Consider the following 9,991-nt stretch of genomic DNA (forward strand, 5'->3'; position numbering starts at 1 on the left):
TAATCTATTTTACAGAAAGTAAATGACATAATCAAACCCTAATCTATTTTGATAAAAACAAATGGAATTTGCAGAAAGTAAATCTATCCTATTGTAAGAAAGGAAGTGATTGAAGTAAATTCTATTATACTTGCAATAAGACAAAGCAAATGCTCAAGAATACTAAAGGTAAATTAATCCTATTATATTTATCAAATAGTAGAAACAACATATTCTAATTACAAGGATGAAACTATAGATATGAAAGAAAAGTACATAAGGGGTCTCTAGTCTTCTAAAATCCATATTCAAGGCTTAAATGACGTTGTTGAGTGATGAGAAATGAAGGACAACCTTTGGATGAAATAATGGACGATATTTAGAGAAATTTGTGTATTGCTACAGGAAGCACCCAAGAGCATTTTATGGAGTTTAGGCACAGTTTGGAGGATGGAAAAACAGGTTTAAGTTTGTGTAAGGGTGTGAGGGACATTATCAAGCTCACACACACTTAATGACCTGAATTATGCAGGGAAGAAAAAAGGATGGAAGTTTCCTATAACTCGGGTAGGCAGTTTTCAACATGTGGATAGTTTGCAAAATGAAGAGTAGTGAAGGAAAAAGGTGATGAGGGAGATGATGCTAATGCATGAAATATGATTCTAATTAAATATATGAAACAATGTATTCCATCTGCAAGAAAAGTACATGTTCAAATGATAAAAATAAGATTATTAAGCAACTATCAAACTACTAATTGTAGAAAACAAAATGACAGTGGAAAGGATGAGTTGAATTTATAGTGGAAACTACTATTGCATAAAGAAAGATATTTTTTATGCTTATCATCACAAGGTACACAACCAAGCTTCAATAAGGAGCTCACTTATAAACCTGCAAGGATGATACTTTTTTGATAAACATGATTTGCAAAAAATCACAGCTATACTAGAAGCATCCAAAGGAGGGGACTTGAGCAATTGGGTTTGGCCCTAACCCAAGGAGACTCAAGCCCCCTGAAGAAAACTCAGTTTAACAACAAAGAAATGTTTTTCATTAACCTTAAAAGTCTTCAAACATGTAATATAACAACTAAAATAATAGTCAAAATTCTCCTTCTCTAAAAATCATTATATTTACTTTATAAATAGAATCTTTACTGAGTTGTCATGCTCTCTTATTTATATAAAAAGTGGGTGAGGGGCAGCCTCCTTAAAGGGAGGAATGCTTCCATCCAAAACTCCTAAAAAAGTCGATATGGTCCCTTAGTGTACTCGCAACCACACAAAGGTAGTAACAATTCATGAGCCTACCAAGTTGTGATTAACATGTAGCAAGGAACAAACCTCCTTCATTCTCGCATGGTGGTCTCCAACATGATCCGAACATAAATCATCAATATCTTGCACGATTAATGTATTAGGCCATAGGATATAGAAAATATCTCATAACCTTCCTAAGAACACATTGTAGCTTGAAAATGAAATTATCAATGTAGAAGGGGAGGTTTAAACATGCCAAAGGATGGTCAAATGGACCTTAAATTATACTTATTTAGGAGGCCCATCAGCTGGTTACAAGTAAACATTACAAACTTACTCAAACTGACAAGGTTGGAACATTATACTTGGATTTTGAAGATAATAGCTCTGGAATATCTCAACCAATAGGAGATAATAAAAAAACAACCTCTACAGTTGACTTCCCTTCAAGGTTGAGTGGAAAAAGAAGAAAGATCCAAGAATAGGACAACCTCAATTTTCACCACTAGATATTGGGTTTAGCCAGTTCAGAAATAATGAGAAGATGGAAAATAGTGAAAATTAAGTTGTTAATGAAGGTCATGGAGAAACTAATGCAGATGGGGAGATCACTTTCGGGTTTCCCATTGTGGACCCTAATGCTACAGTGTAGATCAAGAACATTCCTCCCTCAGCCCTCCCACATTTTCATGGTAAGACTCATGAGGACCTTGATGTGTTTCTTTTTTAGTTTGATATTTTATGCAGGAGCTATGATTACTCATCTGATGCCTAGAAACTTAAATTATTCCTAGCAACTCTTAAGGATGCAACTTTATGTTGGTTCATGGGATTGGGAGGGAATTCCATCAGAACATGGAATGGAATGAGGAGAATATTTCTCAATAAATACCAAGAATATTGTAAGGCATGTGATCTCTAAGAATACATCTTTAAAATGACACAACAAGAAGATGAAAGCCTCAAGAATTACCTTGAGAGGTTTCTATATAATATTTAAAGGTCCAAATAGCATAAATTATACCCATAAACTATTAAAACTATAGATTTAATAGGTCCTTTGGATGAATATGTCAAAGTATTAAATCTATTAGGATGGGGAGATATTTATCAATTGTCTTTTGACCAAATTTGCAACTTGTGCAAGAGGTATTCACACATCCAGGCTAGATCGGGCAGAAGATTGAGGGACAATCTTCCTAAAAATGCCAAATCTGAAACTAGTGGGGTCACTAAAAATGAACTTGGACACCTGTTAGAAATTTTTAAAATTGAATTGCTCGAAAATTTAAATTTGAAATTATATGTTTCACAGTTTAAAAAGAAGGAAGAGGATAAGCATGTTGCACTTTCTATCTTTTGTCCAAAATTTAGACAAAAACAACCTTTGCATGACTACCCTATGAATGTTGTTAATACATGTGACATTTTTGTAGAAGATCATTCCACAGACTAGCGTCCCTCCATACCTAGTTTGAAGGCAATTTTTTTGTGCAAGGAACCAAGAACCTGAGCAGACGCATGCGATAGGGGGACATAAATCTTAGTAGTCAGTAAGTTTAGGTATACATTCTGAACCTGCACAACATGTTCCTAATTTTCATGGTCAACAACATTCTTTCTAGAATTGGAACAACTCAATGTCGTGGTAAATATATCCCCAACAGTATGGCAAGAATCACCCTTGGAAACATGGGTGGACAGGGCATCCATAACCAATGCCACCTCAACAACCATACACTTCATGATATCCATCACGCCCTCAAACTCATCCTTCTCAACCAGTTGTTTTTCCTCAACAAATGCAGCTTGTACCACCTTAATTACCACTACCTCAGTCATTTAGGCCCCCACAATTACTTTCCCAACCAATTCCAAACCCAAATAAACAAGCATTTTAACAGATTCTCGTTCTTGAACTACCACCTTCCCTACATATCAAATCACATTGGTTGGGGTCCAAGACCTCCAATTGAGATCGGGAATGGTTTTAGAAAATCTAAAATTTCCTTCTGTCATCATTGAAGATAAAACTAAGGAGGAAACTCCCGATCATTCAAACAATGGTGCTACAATAAAGCCTACTTCCAAAAACTCATAGCCCTTACTGTCTTCAAGCTTGTCTCCCTATCCTAAGATTCTAGTTGTGGAGAAATCTAACCGAAGCCCTCAGTATAGTTTCATAACTTAAGAAAATTTTCATTAAGGTTCCTTTTTTGCAAGACTTAAGAGATATTCCTATATATGGCAAGAACATACGAGAACTTTGTATAAAGAATCTAGGTAGGAAAAGAGAAAAACCTCGAACCATATAGTTTGTTGGAAAGACAATTGATTTCATGACAGGGTGTGCCTTAGTTGAAAAATATACAAACCCTAGAAACCCAATTTTCTCTGTCCATATTGGTGGCATTCTTGTTACCAATATTTTGATTGACCTCGAGGTTGCCATCAAAATGATGATCATGTATACCATGGAGTAACTACGACCGTCTCACCTTCACCCTACACTCATTATCTTGGAGCTTGCAGGTAGATCAAAAATTAAATCAACTGGTGTTTTGGATGACGTGATTGTCTCCAATAGATTCTTGGGAATACCTCGTGAACTTTATAGTCCTATAGCCTAAAAATACTATAGGGGGAATCCCTTGATCTTGGGATGGTCATGGCTTGCGATGAATGATACCTATATAGATTGCCGCTCTAGCAACATGTTTATTGCACATGGGGAATCGAGAAAGAAATTCATCCTTTATCCTCCTTCCAAATCCACACGGGATCTTCTTGAGACATTGTGGCTTGATGAGAGTAGTAGTGATGAGGATACCTAGTCTATTTCCATTATTGATCAAAGTTTTTTAGTTTATGGAATGTATTGAGGAGAGTTAAACTTGTAACTTTCTTGTTAACCTGGATTCCTTGCAAAATTATGGATTATTTCATCTCATTTTTAGCCAAAGTTTTCAAGAGAGATGTGATCCCCACACCTTATTACCACTACAAAATTTAGTGACTTCCATGGATACCCATGAGATTGATGTTTCCCTTATTTAGGTTCAAGTAAATTATTATATATTAATTCTCAACTTAAATAATATCAACAAGAGTAGTTGGTTAAAATGATACAAAATCATCTTGGTGCATTCTCCTAGATTTATGATGACATGAAAGGCATTCCTCCTGAGACTTGTACTAGTCACATCTATATTCAGGATGGGGTCGTACCGGTAATAGCCCCAGTGATGAATGAACCCCATGTTTAAGGATATCGTGAAAGAAGAACTTCAAAAACTCCTTGATGTCATATTTATCTACCCCAATTCTAACAGCCAATTGTCTCTCCCCTCGTAGTAGTTTTAAAGAAAGATGGTATGTGGAAAATTTGTGTAGACTAGCGAGAATCGAACAAAGCCACCCATTAAATATTTCTTCCCCCTCTTGTTCATATACCAGGTACTGGATACCCTAGCCGGTAAAAAGTACTTTCCCTTCCTTGACGGCTTCAGCAATTATAACTAGATACGAATCACAACTAAGGATCAAGGCAAGACTACTTTCACTTGTCCTTGTGGAACATTCACATACAAGATGCTTCCTTATGGGCTGTGTAATTCCCTACTAGTTTTCAACAGGGGATTTTAGCTATTTTTGCTGATCTTGAGTATGTTGAAGTATATATGGACAATTTTTCTATGTATGGTGACTCTTTTCAGGAAGCCCTCATGTATTTCGAAAAAGTGTTGATTAGGTGACAAGAGTCTAATATTTCCTTAAGTAATGTGAAATGTAAAATTATGTTTAATGCAAGAATAATCCTTGGTCACCTTATTTCTAGCAAAGGTATACAAGTTAACCCTGCCAAAGTTGAAGATATTATACACCTGTCAATACCTAAATCCCAAAAGGAGGTGAGGATTTTTCTAGGACATGCATGCTACTATAGGTGATTCATTGAGCACTTTGCTAGGATTGTTGCTCCTCTTTTTCATTTACTTGTTAAAGATATTGACTTCTTTTGGACTAATGCTTGTCGATGCACTTTTGAGGAATTGAAGAAGAAAATGACTAAAGCACCTTTTATGTGGGGACCTAATTGGTCCCTTCCATTTCATATCTCCACTAATGCCTCAAAAACCACTATTGGAACAACATTGGGACAAGAAGTAGGGAAATCATCCTATGCCATCTACTTTTCCAGTAAGAACCTTTCGCTTGCTAAACTAAAGTATACAATGATAGAAAATGAATTTTTAGTTGTGATTTATGCCATTAATAAGTTTAGACGCTATATAACCAGGCATGAGGTGTTTGTATATACAGACCATTTTGCTATAAAATATTGGATGAATAATCAATTTATTAACAAACAAGTTATTAGGTGGTTAAATAATGAATCCATATAGGTGAGGATAGGTTTAAATGGAAGAGGAATGACCTGTTATAGAGTTTTATGAACCCAACGTTTCGGACTACCAAGTGAGTCCATCATCAAGGGCTGCGATAATAAATATTCTAGAGATATTAATGATGTATCCATTATATTTAAGGTTATAAATATAGGTTATGAAAGAAATTAATCTAATAAATTGGGTTGGCCAATCTCCAATTTTGTTAATATTCAGATTTTTTTTTTAATTTAATTAATTAATTAAGCTGTTTAGTTAATCAATAATTTTGTTTAATTAATTAATTTGTTTTAATTAATTGATTAATTAGTTTGAGAAATTAATTAATTAAACCAATTAATTAATTAAACCAATTAACTAATTAATTTGTTTAACTAATTAATTAATTTGTTTAATAATTAATTTAATTAATTTGTTTAATAATTAATTTAATTAATTTGTTTACTTAATTAATTAAGATGTTTAATTAATCAATTAATTAATTAATGAATTTGTTTTAATTAATTCCCAAAAATTTATTAATTAGTTTGTGTAATTAATTAATTAAACCAATTAACTAATTAATTTGTTTAACTAATTATATAATTTGTTTAATTGATTAACTAACTTGTTTAATTAATTCACTATAATTTCATATATAATTCCTATTGTTTATTTTCTAATTGTTTTAATATGAGACGATTATATGCTTAATTTAAATACAAGAGTTAACATGTTGTTGTAATTAATAAGTTATGATTTTAATTTATTTTAATGTTATCAAATGATTAGTTATGAAATAACCAATTATTTGATTTATATGTTTATTTATGTTTATGTTTTATTGTTTAAGGAGGATGTTAGATAATGTTTCCTTGATGAATTGATTTATATTTAATTAATCTTTTAATGAGAGAGGAGGGATTAAATTATTAAAAAGGATATGAGTTAATTATTGATTCTTTAAGATCTCATGTAAGGGTTTCCAGGTGTTGCTTAGTTTTAATCCTTCGTCTCGGTTCAAGTTGTTCTTCCTTTTTTCTATCTCAATGGCTTCTTTGATTTTCCTTTTAAGATAGTGGTCTTCTTTTCTAATTAGTTTGACTTCTTCCATGCAGATGTAATGAGAGGAAGAGTGAACATGTTTTGCTAAGGCTGATTTTGAGGTCCTTTCTCTTCTTAAGTCAGCAGTGTGTTCTATAATTCTGATGTTAAGAGACCTACCCATTTCACCTATGGCTTCTTTGAGAGAGGAGGAATTTTAGATGGGCTGCTGTTCCTACGAGGGACATCTAAATAACAGTGGTTGTTATAAAATCATTAATAAAGATCCCAGTGAGAAAATTATGCGGGAAGCAATTAAGAAAATCAAAGAACAATCTCTGGATGACATCACAAAAAAGAAAATCATCCTTAATAGTTCCATTATTCCTAGAATTTATGCTGCTCCTAAAGTCCATAAATCTAACATACCTCTCAGACCTATAGTCAATACCATAGGTTCCCCTAGTTTATCTTCTGGTAAAACACCTAGCCAAAAAACTTAGACCCTTGTCTGGTAATACCCCTTCTTGTATTAAACACTCATCTTCTTTTGTTCAATGGATTAAAAACATAGAAATTAAGGATGATGATCTTATGGTTAGCTTTGATATTGTATCTCTTTATACTATGATTCCTATTGATGAAGCTATTAATATCATGAGAAACATCACAGATAAAGAAAATGTGGATCTTCTCGAGCTTTTCTCAAAATCCTCTTACTTTAGTTTCAAAGGTAAAATTTATGAACAAACCCACAATATGGCTATGGGCTCTCCTCTATCCCCCATAGTTGCCAACATCTTCATGGAGCACTTTGAATAGAAGGTTCTCAGGTCATTTCCATACACCCCTAAAGAATGGAAAAGGTTCGTCGATGACATGTTTTCCAAATGGAGTCATGGAAAAGAAAAACTTGACCTATTCCTTAATCACTTAAATAGCCTTTCTGACTATAAAAAATTTACTATTGAAACTGAAAATAACAACCAGCTTCCCTTCCTTGATATCCTTCTAACCAAAAAAGATGGGGTCACTTGGTTTCCAAGTCTATAGAAAGAAAACCTGTACAGAACGATATCTTCATGCAAATTCTCATCACCATCCTAAACAAAAGATTGGCATCATTAGGACCTTAAGCACTAGGGCAGTCAGAATATCTAATCCTGACCATTTAAATGATGAACTCAACCATCTTCACAAAGTGTTTGAATTAAATGGCTATAATAGGAACATAATTAAGAAATTCATGCACCTATCATTAAACAAGAATAATAATGATATCAAAGATCAAAATTCATCAACTCCTAAGGTCTCCCTTCCGTACATAAAAGGCACCACTGATAGAATTACTAAAGTTCTTAATAAACACAACATTAATGTAGCCTTCACCCCTGCCAACACCATCAGACAATTATTCAACTCAGTCAAGGATCCCATAAACCCTAACCTTCAAAAAGGTGTTTATGTTATTCCTTGTTCACGCAGAAAAGAATACATAGGTGAAACAGGTAGGTCTCTTAACATCAGAAGTAAAGAACACGTTGTTGACTTAAGAAGAGAAAGGACCTCAAAATCAGCCTTAGCAGAACATGTTCACTCTTCCTCTCATTACATCTGCATGGAAGAAGTCAAACTAATTAGAAAAGAATACCACTATCTTAAAAGGAAAATCAAAGAAGCCATTGAGATAGAAAAAAGGAAGAACAACTTGAACCGAGACGGTGGATTAAAACTAAGCAACACCTAGAAACCCTTACTTGAGATCTTAAAGAATCAATAATTAACTCATATCCTTTTTAATAATTTAATCCCTCCTCTCTCATTAAAAGATTAATTAAATATAAATCAATTCATTAAGGAAACATTATCTAACATCCTCCTTAAACAATAAAACATAAACATAAATAAACATATAAATCAAATAATTGGTTATTTCATAACTAATCATTTGATAACATTAAAATAAATTAAAATTGTAACTTATTAATTACAATAGCATGTTAACACTTGTATTTAAATTAAGCATATAGTCGTCTCATATTAAAATAATTAGAAAATAAACAATAGGAATTATATATGAAATTATAGTGAATTAATTAAACAAGTTAGTTAATCAATTAAACAAATTAATTAATTAGTTAAACAAATTAATTAGTTAATTGGTTTAATTAATTAATTAGGGAATTAATTAAAACAAATTAATTAAACAATTAATTAATTAATTTAACAATTAATTAATTAATTAAACAAATTAATTGATTAATTAAACATCTTAATTAATTAAGTAAACAAATTAATTAAATTAATTATTAAACAAATTAATTAAATTAATTATTAAACAAATTAATTAGTTAATTGGTTTAATTAATTAATTTCTCAAACTAATTAATCAATTAATTAGGGAATTAATTAAAACAAATTAATTAATTAATTTAATAGATTAATTAATTAATTTAACAAACAATTAATTTATTAAACAAATTAATTGATTAATTAAACAACTTAATTAATTAAGTAAAAAAAAATATGAATATTAACAAAATTGGAGATTGGCCGACCTAATTTCTTAGATTAATTTCTTTCATAACCTATATATATATAACCTTAAATATAGCTCATGGATACATCATTAATATCTCTAGAATATCTATTGTCGCAGCCCCTGATGATGGACTCACTTGGTAGTCCGAAACGTTGGGTTCATAAAACTCTATAATAGGTCATTCCTCTTCTATTTAAAGTTAGTAGGTGGTTATTACGTCAACATGAATTTAACATTACTATTATTTATAGGCCTAGGAAGCTAGTGTAATAGTCGATTTTCTTTCTAGAATAGATCATCCATGCCAAGTAATTCATGTTTATGATTCTTTCCCTAATGAACATTTATTCATTGTTTCTATTAACTTGTCGTCGTTTTCCAACATAGCCAACTACTTAGTCACAGGGAAAACACCATAGCATATTTTCGTCTAAGAAATGTAGAAAATTATTAAAGATAGTGCCTCATATACCTAGGTGCAAGGAGAACTCTTTCACATTCGTCCTGACCTGATTATTCACAGATGTGTGCACGAGGAGAAAGTGTTTGATGTATTAAAGGCTACCGATGATGAACCATGTGAGGACCACTTTATTGGTAAGAGGACTGTATACAAGGTCCTCCACTTGGGCTATTATTGGCCTTCCCTTTTTAGGGATGCCAAGGAATATGTATGCTAATGCGACAACTATCAACGAATGGGGCATCTGATGCAAGTTGAAAAAATGCTTTTGAGTCCTCAATTAATGGTGGATCCCTTTAAAAAATGGGCCCTC

Source organism: Pinus tabuliformis, chromosome 5_1, assembly GCF_031772625.1.
Source record: "Pinus tabuliformis cultivar Carrire ecotype Pingquan chromosome 5_1, CPIR1, whole genome shotgun sequence".
Lineage (NCBI taxonomy): Eukaryota > Viridiplantae > Streptophyta > Pinopsida > Pinales > Pinaceae > Pinus > Pinus tabuliformis.